The sequence below is a fragment of the Sorex fumeus genome, unplaced genomic scaffold (assembly GCF_029834395.1).
Source record: "Sorex fumeus unplaced genomic scaffold, SorFum_2.1 ptg000063l, whole genome shotgun sequence".
NCBI classification, from domain to species: Eukaryota; Metazoa; Chordata; class Mammalia; order Eulipotyphla; family Soricidae; genus Sorex; species Sorex fumeus.
The window spans coordinates 62,700,466-62,712,990 of NW_026606120.1; positions in this window are offsets into that span (position 1 = coordinate 62,700,466).

Below are 12,525 nucleotides of genomic sequence, written 5' to 3' on the forward strand. Positions count from 1 at the left end.
TGGTAACTCGACCAGCGGAGAAATGTGTCCAGAGGGGAAGGGGACATGAAGAGGAGGACTAGAAGTGACAAAGTTGTGGGTGGAGAATCTTAGGTGGGTGTGCAGAAATTATTTTTGAAACAGTTTCAAGAGCAAACGTGTGGGCCTGCGCTGGATGAGAGTATTCGGTGGCCAAGAACCATTCCCCTGGCCAGCCCACAGTGACAGACGGACAAAGGACCAGGAAACAGAAACAGGGATTGGGCCTCAGGCTGGTCGGTAATCTGTTGTTTATTTCTCCTCCCCAGCATAGTCAGATCTCTCCCTTACAGCACAATCGTTGTCGAAGTTTTGCTCATAGTCCCAGTCATCATAGTTCCATCATCCTCGACCTCATCATAGTGCTTATTGTAGTCCTAGTCTTCTCCTACCCCATACAGCATAGTTATATAGAAGTCATGAAGGGTGGGGGTACACATAGGTGGGGTTGAACATTGTCATAGCAACAAACAGAGGTAAAGCTGCTCCTTCAGGGGAAGTTCTAGGAAATTAAGTTCAGGACAAAATCTCATATGAGGGTTCAGCACTCCAGATTACTAGAAGATCCGCTCAAGGGTGGGATTCCATCCAGGGTGTATTGCTTCCTCCTTTCCTCAGCTAGTAATCCATTTAAACAAGAATAGTGAGTTTACTTCTTAACTAATATTTCTAGTCATTTTGTATGAACTTTAGCACTGTCTTCCTGTTGTTCATCCATTTGCTTGAGCGGGCACCAGTAACGTCTCCATTATGAGACTTCTTGTTACTGTTTTTGGCATATCGAGTATGTCACAGGGAGCTTGCCAGGCTCTGCTGTGCAGGCAAGATACTCTGGGTAGCTTGCCGGGCTCTCCAAGAGAGACAGAAGAATCAAACCCGGGTCGGCCGCGTGCAAGGTAAATGCCCTACCTGCTGTGCTTAACACAGTAAGAAATATATTAAGCTCAAAGCTTGGCTCTTCCTGGGGACATCCTGCTACATATTCCAGACCACAGTCCTTAGGCCAGGTTACTCTTTCCTAAGCCCAACAGGGTCCTTTTTTCAGTTACTTCTTTTTGGGTCATGACAGAATTTGTCCATGACTGTGCTCTTAACTTATATGTTTGGTGCTTAGCTTGTCCCTTTCCGATGCCAGGATAGCTTACAGCTTGCCTTGGGCCATCCAGTCCCTTCATCGGGACCATCCTTTTGAGGGTGTTAAGAAGTAAAGGCGGGGCTGGAGCAATAGCACAGCAGGTAGGGCGTTTGCCTTGCATGCAGCCAACATGGCCAACACAGGTTCGATTCCCAGCATCCCATATGGTCCCCCGAGCACCGCCTGGAGCGATTCCTGAGTGCATGAGCCAGGAGTAACCCCTGAGCATCGCCGGGTGTGACCCAAAAAGGAAAAAAAATAAATAAAAAAGAAGTAAAGGCAACTGAGGTTTAAGTCATGTAAATATGATGGATGCCCAGGAGTAAATATTATTTGGAGTCAATTAACTTCCATGTTACGAAAGCATAGCATCAACTGTCTTCCTGTGTCTATATAAAAAGGCCATTGCTAAACCAGGCACGTGACATAAAGGAAAGAGAAAAGCAATATAAGATTATTGGTGCTTAATGGAATTGGATGTGCCTCGGGGGCACTGTTGTGGGAGTAATTCAGTAAACCTAAACTCCCTGAGGGAGGAGCAAGGATAACCCAATGTTGTCCAACATGAAACTGTATGCATTAACAGTATTATAAACATGCTACAGTTAAACATCTGAAGTGTCCACAGATGGATGGGTGGATAAAGAAGACACCATTTGTCTATATAATAGAATGTGACGTAGCCATAAAAGGGAGGGAATCTTGTTATTTATGACAACATGGATGAACTCTGAGGACTAATGCTAATGAAATTAATCATACAGAATGGAATACTGATTGATCTCATGTGGAATGTAATAAAAGCTAAACTTTAAACTGGGAACTGGTGAAATAGGGGGAAATGGTCATACGTATAAAATTCAAGTGATACTGTTCTGCATGGGAACTAATTAATATTGTATTGCAAGATTGAAAAGGGTTAAGAGTAGATCTTGAACGGTCTCATCACAAGAGGAAAAGCTATATATAGTGACAGATGTTAACTACATTCAATGTGATCACAATTTATTCAAATATTGAGTCACTCAGTTCTGTAAACAGACTCTGATCCCAATGTGGCCCAATAACCCTCTGGATCTGGATCTTTGTACCCTCTTGTGAAACCTTCATCTGCTCTCACATTACCCACATGATTGGTCTCAGCTGTTCTCCTTTAGGCCACCATTGGTAGCTCTGTTACAGATTAACTTTTTTTTTTTTTTTGGTTTTGGGTCACATAGGAGCTACTTTTGACACAATGCTCAGGTGTCCTTTCTGCTTGGTTTTAGGGCCACACCTGGTGGTGCTCAGGGGATCATCTGTTGTCTTGGTGAGTGACCTAAGGCAGGCTGTGTGCAGGACAAGTGCCTCAATCTCCTATGCTCTCTCTTAGGCCCCTAATTTCCGAATTCTATTTTTTTTTTCTTTTTGGGTCACATCCGGGTTACTCCTGGTGCTGCGCTCAGGAATTACTGGCGGTACTCAGGGGACCACACGGGATGCTGGGAATTGAACCTAGGTCGGCCTCATGCAAGGCAAACACCCTACATGCTGTGCTATCACTCTAGTCCCCTAATTTCCAAATTTTTTATACTAAAAACAACTGTTTTACACTCCACTCAGAACTCCCTTTCCTCTGATGAACAGACAGTGCATCTTGTTCATGGAGCAGTGCATGGCTGCTAAGACCCTGTGTCCTTCATAGAGATGGCTCCAGGTGGTTGGGTTTTCTTCCAGATAACTCTCCTCAGCCTTTCCTGGAGAGACAGACAGTGCCAGTCTAGTTTCCTGAAAGAGAAACCGCACAGTCATTCAAACAGGTCAAGTTGAATAAGTTGAATATGCAGAACAACTTTGTCTGGGTTTGGAGCAATGAGAAACTGGCTAGTAAGACACAAAGAGAACTCTAGAAATGTTGAAACGGGCAGTAGAGAGAGAGTGCAAGGGTGAAGGCACTAGCCCCTGCATTAGCCAGTGCCAGATCAATCCTCAAATATGGTCCCCAGTATCTCCAGAAGTGCCCTTGTGCATAGCCAGGTGTGGCCCCTCTTTCGGGCTGAGACAGAGTCTCCAAGGAAGAAATTCCAGTATCCCTGAGGTAGGAGAGGCTGTGGGGAAAACTGCTTTGAGAACAGGAAAGAGACCACAAGTCCGACAGCCTTGAGTTACCAAGTTCCCTTTACTCAGGTGCGGGGGGCCCCGCCAGACCACTCTCCGGCCTGCGGAGGTGGCCCTAGGATCCGTAGGTGCTGGGAAGGACTGACCGAATGAACACGAGACACAAGAGACAGAATGCAGCTCAGAAACAGAGAGAAAAAGGGACAGGACTTTATTGGGGGCAATCAGGGTATATATCCATTAGTGAGGCAGCTACACAAAAGGTCGTGCCCATATATGGTTAGGAAGGTTTGTTTTCACCTATCATGCATTACAAGGTTTATGTGTATCTGGTACCAGACACGAGGTGATTACACAAAGGCCATGTCCATATGATTTACCAGACATGAGGTAGATACACAAAGAGCCATGTCCATATGATTTATAAAATTTACATGCATCACGTACCAGACACAAGATAGTTACTTCTTGTTATTACTGACAGCCATGACAGATGTTCTCTCAGGATAACCATACATCAAGATAACCATACATAGCACTGGTTTTGCCTGTTGCAGGGTCACGTAGGTCAAGATGACCATACATAGCACAGGCTGTGCCTGCCGTGGGGTCGTAGGTCAGGATGACCATACAGGCACTTAGGCCTTGGTCAGTTAAAGGGCCAGCTTCCCACATCTCCCCCTTCCTTTATTATAAAAGACGCCAGCTAGGGGGAGCATTGACTGGGTCCCTCCAAAATATCCAGAATACCTCTGTTTTGCGGAGGGGAGGAGAGTGGAAAAAGCCCGTTTTCCCCTGATCACCCTACTCGTGGAGGGGAGCCGCGGAAAAGGGCCAGTGCTAGGCAGAGGAAACCTCCATGCAGGCCCAGTGTACTCCACAGGGAGTCGGAAGCAGCCATGAGGCCTCCCTTGCAGTGCTTTGCCAGACACCTAGCAGCTGAACAAAATGGAATAGGGTAAAGTCCGACTCTTTCATACCCAGAGTGTCAGATCAGAGAGGGGCGGGGGAGCTGGCCAAGAACAACTCAAGGATGGGTCCAATCAACTACGACCCGCGAGCTATCCTCTGCAGCAGCAGATTTTGCGGCCGCACAGTCCAGGGAAGCATCTTCCATTGCCAGGCGGTGGTAATGTACTTGTATGGGGTTGGCAGATAGAGAAGCTATCTGTTGTCTAACAAAAGCGGTAATTCGATTAAAAATGCAGGGGCCCACAGTAGCAATCAATAAAAGGGCAGTCAGGGGACCCAAGAGTGGCAACAAGTAAGGAAGTAGAGTGTGCAGGGCCCACCCAGAGCTAGAAGACTCACATTCCCGACGTCTCCGTTCTAAACCTTCCCTTAATTCACGCATGGAGTTTTTAATCACTCCACTGTGGTTAACATAAAAGCAACACTCTTCCCCCAGGGCAGCACACAATCCCCCCTCTTTCATAAAAAGCAAGTCCAGTCCTCTGCGGTTTTGAAGAGCAACTTCCGAAAGAGATGTCAGAGAATCCTCGAGGTGAGAGATGGATTGTTCAAGGTGCTCTAAATCGGCATCCACGGCAGCGCGAAGTGTAGCTAGACCGGAGTGCTGAGATGCCAGGGCGGCGATGCCTGTGCCGGCGCCTGCAAGGCCAAGGGTGAACAGGGTGGCGATGGTGATGGCGGAGACAGGCTCACGGCGGGATCGGTGGGGTGAGGCAACATCGCGCGGGGACCAGTAATCATAAAGGGTGGAAGTTGGGTGATACAAAATACGGGGGACCACCAGAACAGTCATACAGAATTCTGAAGATGAGTCAAAAACAGAGGCAGCGAGATGAGGAGTCAGGCCTGTCACTGAGCAGAGCCACCAGGCATCCTCGGTCGGGGTTACCCAGGAGGTGGGGGGGAAACGCGGGTCTGGAGTGATCCGGGCGCAGTGGCTTACGTAGGCTGAAGGAACGGAGCCGATGCAGTGGCCGGAGCCAGAGGTCGAGGATAGAGAAAGGTGAGGATATCGAAGTCCCAAAGGGGGTCCCCAAGACGAGGGAGGCGAAAGAGAGATACCATAGGAAGCATTGTGGCCAATAGCATCAAAAAACGGGGGGGGCCGGCTGAAGGCAAAGCCAGCAGGATTCCGTAAGTGTTGGGGAAGTCGCATTCAAGGATGCAAAGGAGGCGGCCACTAGGGCCCTGAGGGCGTCCGCAGAACCAGACGGAAAAGGTGGCAGAAATGGCGGGGAGGAGGGGAAGAAAGGGGGAAATGTTGTGGGTCTGATCTTTGGAGTTGTAACGGGGACAGGTGGATGGAGTGCGGGAGGCGAAGGTGATGGACCAGGCTGTGCATCCGGGAGGGCTTGGGATACCGTGCGGCGAAGACGGAGAAACCACCCGATCGGGTGCCCTGCTGGGGTCGAGCCACTCAAGGTGACTCCCCAGACCAGGCCGTTAGCGGCCCACCGGGAAGGGGGAAGGGTTCTCCCTGCTAGGGTGAAAGAAAGCCGAAAATTCCTACAAGTGGAGTCGCCTGCAGGGGGGCGACAGCTGGATTGACCAGCGGGAGCAGAGAGGTGAGAATAGGAGATGTAATCTGGGCGGGTGCCGAGAGCCCTGACGGCTGTGCTGGAGGACGCACAGGCTTTTTTGGCACAGAAGTAAACTCGGTCATCCCTGCAAGCAGGATCCGACGTGTGTCCAGGGCACAAGAAATGTGGCATGGACCAGCTGGAAACACAAGCTGACTTGGGCACCGGGGTGCTGTAGTTATTAGCTACATGACAGTAGTCTACCTCTAAGTTAGGGAACCAAGAGAGGGTTTGGAGAGCGCATCGCTTCTGAATGAGTGAGGAAACTGCATGACGGGGAGAGTCGAATGTTTGTAGTTGTTCAAAGTACACCTCCCAGCAGATGGGGAGTGGCTTATAATCAGCAGAGTTAGCGGGAGCCAAGGAAGGCTGCTCCTTCGGAGTAGCGCTTCTGGGCAGAGACTGGGGAAAGGTCCTGCGAATGCCAAAGAGAAGACCAGGGGCTGTTCCAGCATACAGACGCAATCCCCAAAGAAGGCCACCCCCGGCCCATCTCGAGAAGGCTAGTGCCCTGCCATTAGACGTAAAGGAAATGCGAAGAAGCTTACAATAGCGATCACCCACAGGGGGCTGGCATGGGATAGTATCAGGATATCTCTGTGCTGAAGAAAGAGTGATTAAATCGGAGGTGGAGGAACGAACCCAAGAAGCAGTACCTGTGGTCTCGCAGCCCCAACGCTTGCAGAAAAAATCAGTGGCATCTCCACATCCTGAGACCCTCTTATGTCCCGGGCAGGCGTAGTTCTCTGTTTCCCACTTAGCCCGGCAGGAGGGACGCCATGACAGGGGAATGAGCGAGCAGAAGTCCACCTCTAAGTCAGGAAACCAGGAGAGGGTTTGTAAGGCGCACTGAGAAAGAACACTCCGGTCTCCATCTGCTTCCCGTGCGAAGACTTGCCAGCAGATAGGAATTGCCCGGTGGGGTTCAGCAGGCAGAGCGTAGGGCTTATGAAGGTTCCATGAGGTCAGCAGAGTCAGGGTCAGAGGCAAGAGGATGTTCCCTGGGGCTGACATCTGAAAGAGAGGGAGAATGTTTCTCAGGGTCTTTAGGATCCCTGGAAGGAATTATAAGATCCGTTTGCCGGAGCAGCCTCTCTGGGAGCCAACGTGCAGCCCCCTCGCGAGTGTCATAGACACAGGCGTGTCCCCTGCCCCAGATCAGGACTGGGTCCGGGCCATGCCACTGAGCCGTGAGTGGATCCTTCCATTTAGCCATAGCATAGGAGTTTTTCGAATTAAAATGCCAGAAACGATCTGCAGCGCTACGGCCATCCTTGTCCAGACTTAGGAAGTTGAGCACAAACTGTACATGGGACAGCAGCGTCTTAGGAGAGCTGGAGGCAACATATAGGTCTCTTTCCTTTATCAATTTGGAGATATACATTTTAAGAGTAGAGTGGGCTCTTTCCACAATGCCCTGGCCTTGCGGGTTGTAGGGAATTCCAGTGGTATGCTGAATTTGGAGCTTCTTACAAAAGTCCTGGAACCTCTTCCCTGTATAACCCGGGCCATTGTCCGTCTTGATGCACTGCGGCTTCCCCAGGACAGATAGGCAGTAAAGGACGTGATTGATGACATTCTTAGAGGCCTCGCCTGTCTGAGCAGATGCACATATATACCCGCTAAAGGTATCTATCACCACATGGACATATCTAAACCGTCCAAAAGAAGAGACATGAGTAACATCCATTTGCCAGAGTGCATTAGGAACCAACCCCCTGGGATTAACTCCCAGGTGTGGTGTAGGTAGAAAGGTTACACAAGACTGGCACTGTTTTACGATTTGTCGGGCCTGCTCTCGAGAGATTTTAAACATCATTCTTAAAGTATTAGCATTAAGGTGATGAAGTGCATGAGCCTTAGTGGCCTCTGATACGGGGTCTGGACTGGCAATAGAGGCTGCAATCAGCCGAGTAGCCTGATCAGCCCTGTCATTGCCTTCAGATAGTGGGCCGGGGAGCCCGGAATGGGCTCTCAGATGGCCTATAAAAAAGGGGAGACGGCGGGAGCGGATGCACTGTTGGATCTGTAAGAACAAACTGGTCGCCTGAGAGGATTCCTTAATATAGCTGATAGTTTCAAGGAGCGGGTCAGAAAAGGCTACATAGGCACTATCTGTGTATAGATTAAAGGCTGTCTGGGGGAAGTCTTGAAAAACTTTACAAACGGCCGACAGCTCCACCAATTGGGCAGATGTATAGTCCGTGCGAGAGGAGACAATGTTCTCTTGGTGCACGTACGCTGCCATCCCACTAGAAGATCCGTCAGTGAAGATAGTGGGAGCCCCGGGGATGGGGTTATTGCTAGTGACAGTGGGGAAGATCCATCTGTGGATCTTGCAGAATTGAATCAGTCTGTCTGGAGGGTAATGATTATCTATGAGTCCCTGGAAGGAGACACAGGCTATGGGCCAGTCATCGGAATTCTGGAGTAGCCAGTTTACCTGGTCCCGGTCGTAGGGCTGAATGATGGTGGGTCGGCTCCAAGCCGAAGTATTTTCTGCAATATTCCCTCCCTAGTCTAATCAATGAGGAAACAAGGAAGTAATAGGGAGTGAGGACTCGTTTGGGAGTTGAGGGTAGAGACAACCAGGAGATGGGATGGGTCTGCCAAACAAGACCTGTGGGAGAGTGTGGGGTCGCAAAGATTATCAGAGAAAAGGGGAGCTCATAGTCCATGGTAACAATGAACTGTTCATCAATGGCACGCTCTACGAGGGCAAGGGCACGTTGGGCGTCATCCGTGAGTGTACGGGGGGAACTAGGATCCGGGTCACCCCGAAGAGTGTCAAATAGGGGCTTGAGATCATCCTGTGTCAGTTTAAGGCAGGGTCGGAGCCAGTTAATATTGCCTAGCAGCTGCTGAAAGTCGTTCAAAGTTCTCAATTTGGAAGTCATGAGCTGAGCCTTTTGAACTCTGACCCTGGACTGGTCGATCTGAAAGCCTAGGAAGGAGAAGGGGTCACTCATCTGAATCTTATCTTGAGCTATGGAAAACCCCGCATGGGTCAGGGTGTCAATCATAAGTCCGCAGCAATGCATAACTTCATCTGAGTGCGGGCCTGCAAGCAGGATATCGTCCATATAATGGATGATGTAAAGATCCGGCCATTGTTCCCTGACCGGGGCCAGAACACTCGCAACGAACTTCTGACACAAGGTGGGGCTGTTGGCCATTCCCTGAGGCAGCACCTTCCATTGAAAGCGCTTCATCGGACCTCTGAAATTTGTAACCGGAACACTGAAGGCAAATCGAGGGCGATCAGCCGGGTGGAGGGGGATTGAGAAAAAACAGTCCTTTAGGTCAATTACGATTTTGTGCCATAGGGCGGGAATGGCTACGGGGGATGGCAAGCCAGGCTGTAATGCTCCAAAGACCACCATGGTCTTGTTTACTGCCCTTAGATCCTGGAGCAGACGCCACTTCCCCGATTTCTTCTTGATCACAAAGATGGGCGTGTTCCAGGGGGAATTGGTCGGTTCTGTGTGTCCAGCAGCGAGCTGCTCCTGCACTAGCGCCTCCGCTGCGGCCAGTTTTTCTGAGGACAGGGGCCATTGATCTACCCACACAGGGTCATCTGATCGCCAGATAATCTTATCAGCGTGAGGTACAGGCAAGTCAACAGCCATTATGGTAAATTTCCCAGTCCTAGTCGTCCCACAGAGGGGGAGGGCATCACGGGTTCAGTGAGGCCCTGGGAGTGCCTTCCCAGACCCTGGCCAGGAAGATAGCCCTGCTGAAGTAAGAGATCCAGGCCTTTGGTATCTACTAGGATCAGATCCATTTGGGACAGGACGTCCCTTCCCCACAGATTAACAGGCAGGTCGGGAAGGACATAGGGGCGGACGTGGCCTTCCTTTCCTTCGAGGGTCCGCCACTTGAGCTCAGCAGAGCTCAACATCGGGTTTTTTGAATGGCCAATCCCCTGCAGGTGTGTTAAAGAGGGGGAGATTGGCCATTCTGGCGGCCAGTCCCTGGTAGTAATGATAGTAGTATCAGCTCCAGTATCTATAAGGCCAGTGAAAGATCTGCCTAAGATGGTGAGGGTCAGGAGTGGCTTACACTCCTGTATAACCTGAGCCCAGAACACCCCCTGTGGCGGGGGGCCGGTGGCGCCAGGGGCAGCGCTGGGTGGGATAAGGAGCAATTCAGCAATGCGGGCACCCAGATCTATACTCAGGAATGAGGACGTAGTCACGGCCATAACGCTAAGCTGGCCAGTGAGAGTATCATCTATAGTGCCAGGGAGGACCTGGAATCCCTCCAATATAAGATTCCCCCTCCCGATAATGAGGCCAACCATTCCAGCAGGCAGGGGCCCCTGGAAATTGACTGGGATGGGCTGAGGTCCCTGTGCCTGGGTTAGGATTGTGGGGGAGGTGGTACGGAGGTCCAATTTGGAGCTGCCTGGGATGGCGTGCAGGAGGGAATCGAAACCTGAGGCGGAACAATGGCTGGAGGCGGGAGGGATTGAGGGGGAAGGAAGGGGAGTGCCCCAGCTGCCTGCTGCATTACGGGGCCCTGGGGCCGGCCCCGCGACAAGTTTCCCGAGCGAGAGACAACTTCAACCCGGCACTCTGATGCCCAGTGGTACCCGTTCTTACACTTGGGGCATAATTTCTGGGGTACACGCGCCCTCCCCCGCTCTGGGCAGTGGCGCCAGAGATGACCAGGCTTGTTACAGTCAAAGCAGACTCTAGGGTTGGCTGGAGCGGTCACGGGAGTATTGGTCAAACTTTTAAAGGCCGCCCCAATAGCCAGTCCCATTCTTTGAGAGGCCGGGTCTACATCGGCGCACAGGCGGAGGTAGTCAGAGAGGGTCTTGCCCCGTTTGTGAGGACGGAGGACGCCCTGGCAGACAGAATTAGCATTTTCATAGGCTAGGTGGCGAATAAAGTCGTTATCAGTGTCGCCTCCCCCCAGGAGACGCTCAGCAGCCTCCACCAGGCGGCCAACAAAGTCATTATAGGGCTCATTAGGGCCCTGGCGGACTTTGGCAAGAGAGGTGACAACGGAACTCTTTGATGGGAGTCCCTTCCAAGCCTTTAAGGCTGCTGCCTGAATCTGCGTGAGAAGGCCAGGGGGAAACTGAGCCTGAACCTCATTAGAGGAAAAGGGAGCGTTACCCAGGAATTTGCTCAGTACCCAGGAGGAGGAGGACCCTCCCGCAGCAAGATTCCGCTGGGCCATATCCTGACAACGATCATGATAGTCTGCCTTCCAGAGCAGATAATCTCCGCGGCTTAAAACGGCCCGGGTCAGGGAAAACCAATCGTTAGGGGTGAGCCAGATCTCACTAAGGGATTCTAAGAGGCTCAGAGTAAAGGGAGCGGTTGGGCCACAGGAGGTAACAGCATCCTTAATGTCTTTTATATCACTAAATTTCAGTCTTTCATAGCGCTGTCGCCCATGGGCTTCCGCGTGGGCCTCCCCTGGCTCGAGATCCCTCGCATCCCTACCCCGATTAGGAGCCTCCTCGATGCCCTCGCGGTCTTCTGGGGAGTCTGCCTCTTGGGCTGCTCCCTCCCTCTCCTCCCCTGAAGGGGCTTGAGGTGAGAGGCCTCTACCAGACCTGAGAGCAGGAAAGATCTGAGGGGCCTGTGGGGGAGCTTTAAGCAGCTGGCTCTGTGAATCGGGCGGGGCATTTGGGGATAGATCAAGTTGCCTGATTTGCCCCAGGAGGTCCAGGAATTCCTTCTTTTGTTGCAAAAAGGAGCGAAGCACTTGCGCTTCTTGCGCCAAGCGGTGGGTAGCAAGACGAAAGTCGGAACCCACAAAGGACGGTGAAAGATAATTGCTCACCCCGAGATAGACCTCCGGATTGTACGGAGGGGGGCGGAGAGGGGAGGCAAGGGGGACTTTTGGGGGCCTCTCCGCTGTACGAGAGCGAGAGCGTGTGGCTGCATCCGTGAGGTCAGCAACGTTCTCCGGGGGAAGGGCATCAGAGTCCAAGGAACGCAGAGGGGAGTGCTTGGGGAGGGGATCCCTGATGGCTGGATATAAGCGCGGCATTAAACACTCAGAGGAGTCGGACTGGGATTTTGCAAGAGGTTTCTCGGGTGGCTCCCTGATGACTGGATATAAGCGTGGCTCCAAACACTCAGAGGGGTCGGGCTGAGAGCCCGCGGGAGGTTTCTCGGGTGGCTCCCTGATGACTGGATATAAGCGTGGTACCAAACACTCAGAGGGGTCAGGCTGAGAGCCTGCGGGAGATTTCTCGGGTGGCTCCTCAGGGGGCATAGGGATGGATATGGAGGGACAGGGGGATCTACGAGGTTCCTCTGATTCTGCGAGGGGGGTGGGGGAAACAGAAGGCGGGCGAGAAGGCGTGCGGGAGTGAGGGTTAGAAGGGCGATAATCTTTAAGAAAGGTCTCAGAGTCTTGGACTACCTGGTGGGCGTCTGACTGAACATGTCGGACGCGAAGGACCTCATTAATGAGATTCCAATAAGAGAAAGTCGGAACGGGGATTTTCTCGGGACCAGACGTCCTGTAATAGTCTTTAAGACAGTCTCCTACACGGCCCCAACGTTTCTCATCGATGGTGCCCCCTTGAGGGAACCAGGGACAGATCTCCTCGATAAGAAGAAAGAAATCTATGAGATCCTTTTTCTTGACCCGGATACCCCTGTGCTTAAGGGAGGTCTTTAAGCCACGAATAAACAATTCCTTCTTGCTTAAACTCTGACCCATTTTCAGAGGTCAGGAAAAACAGCGTTCAAA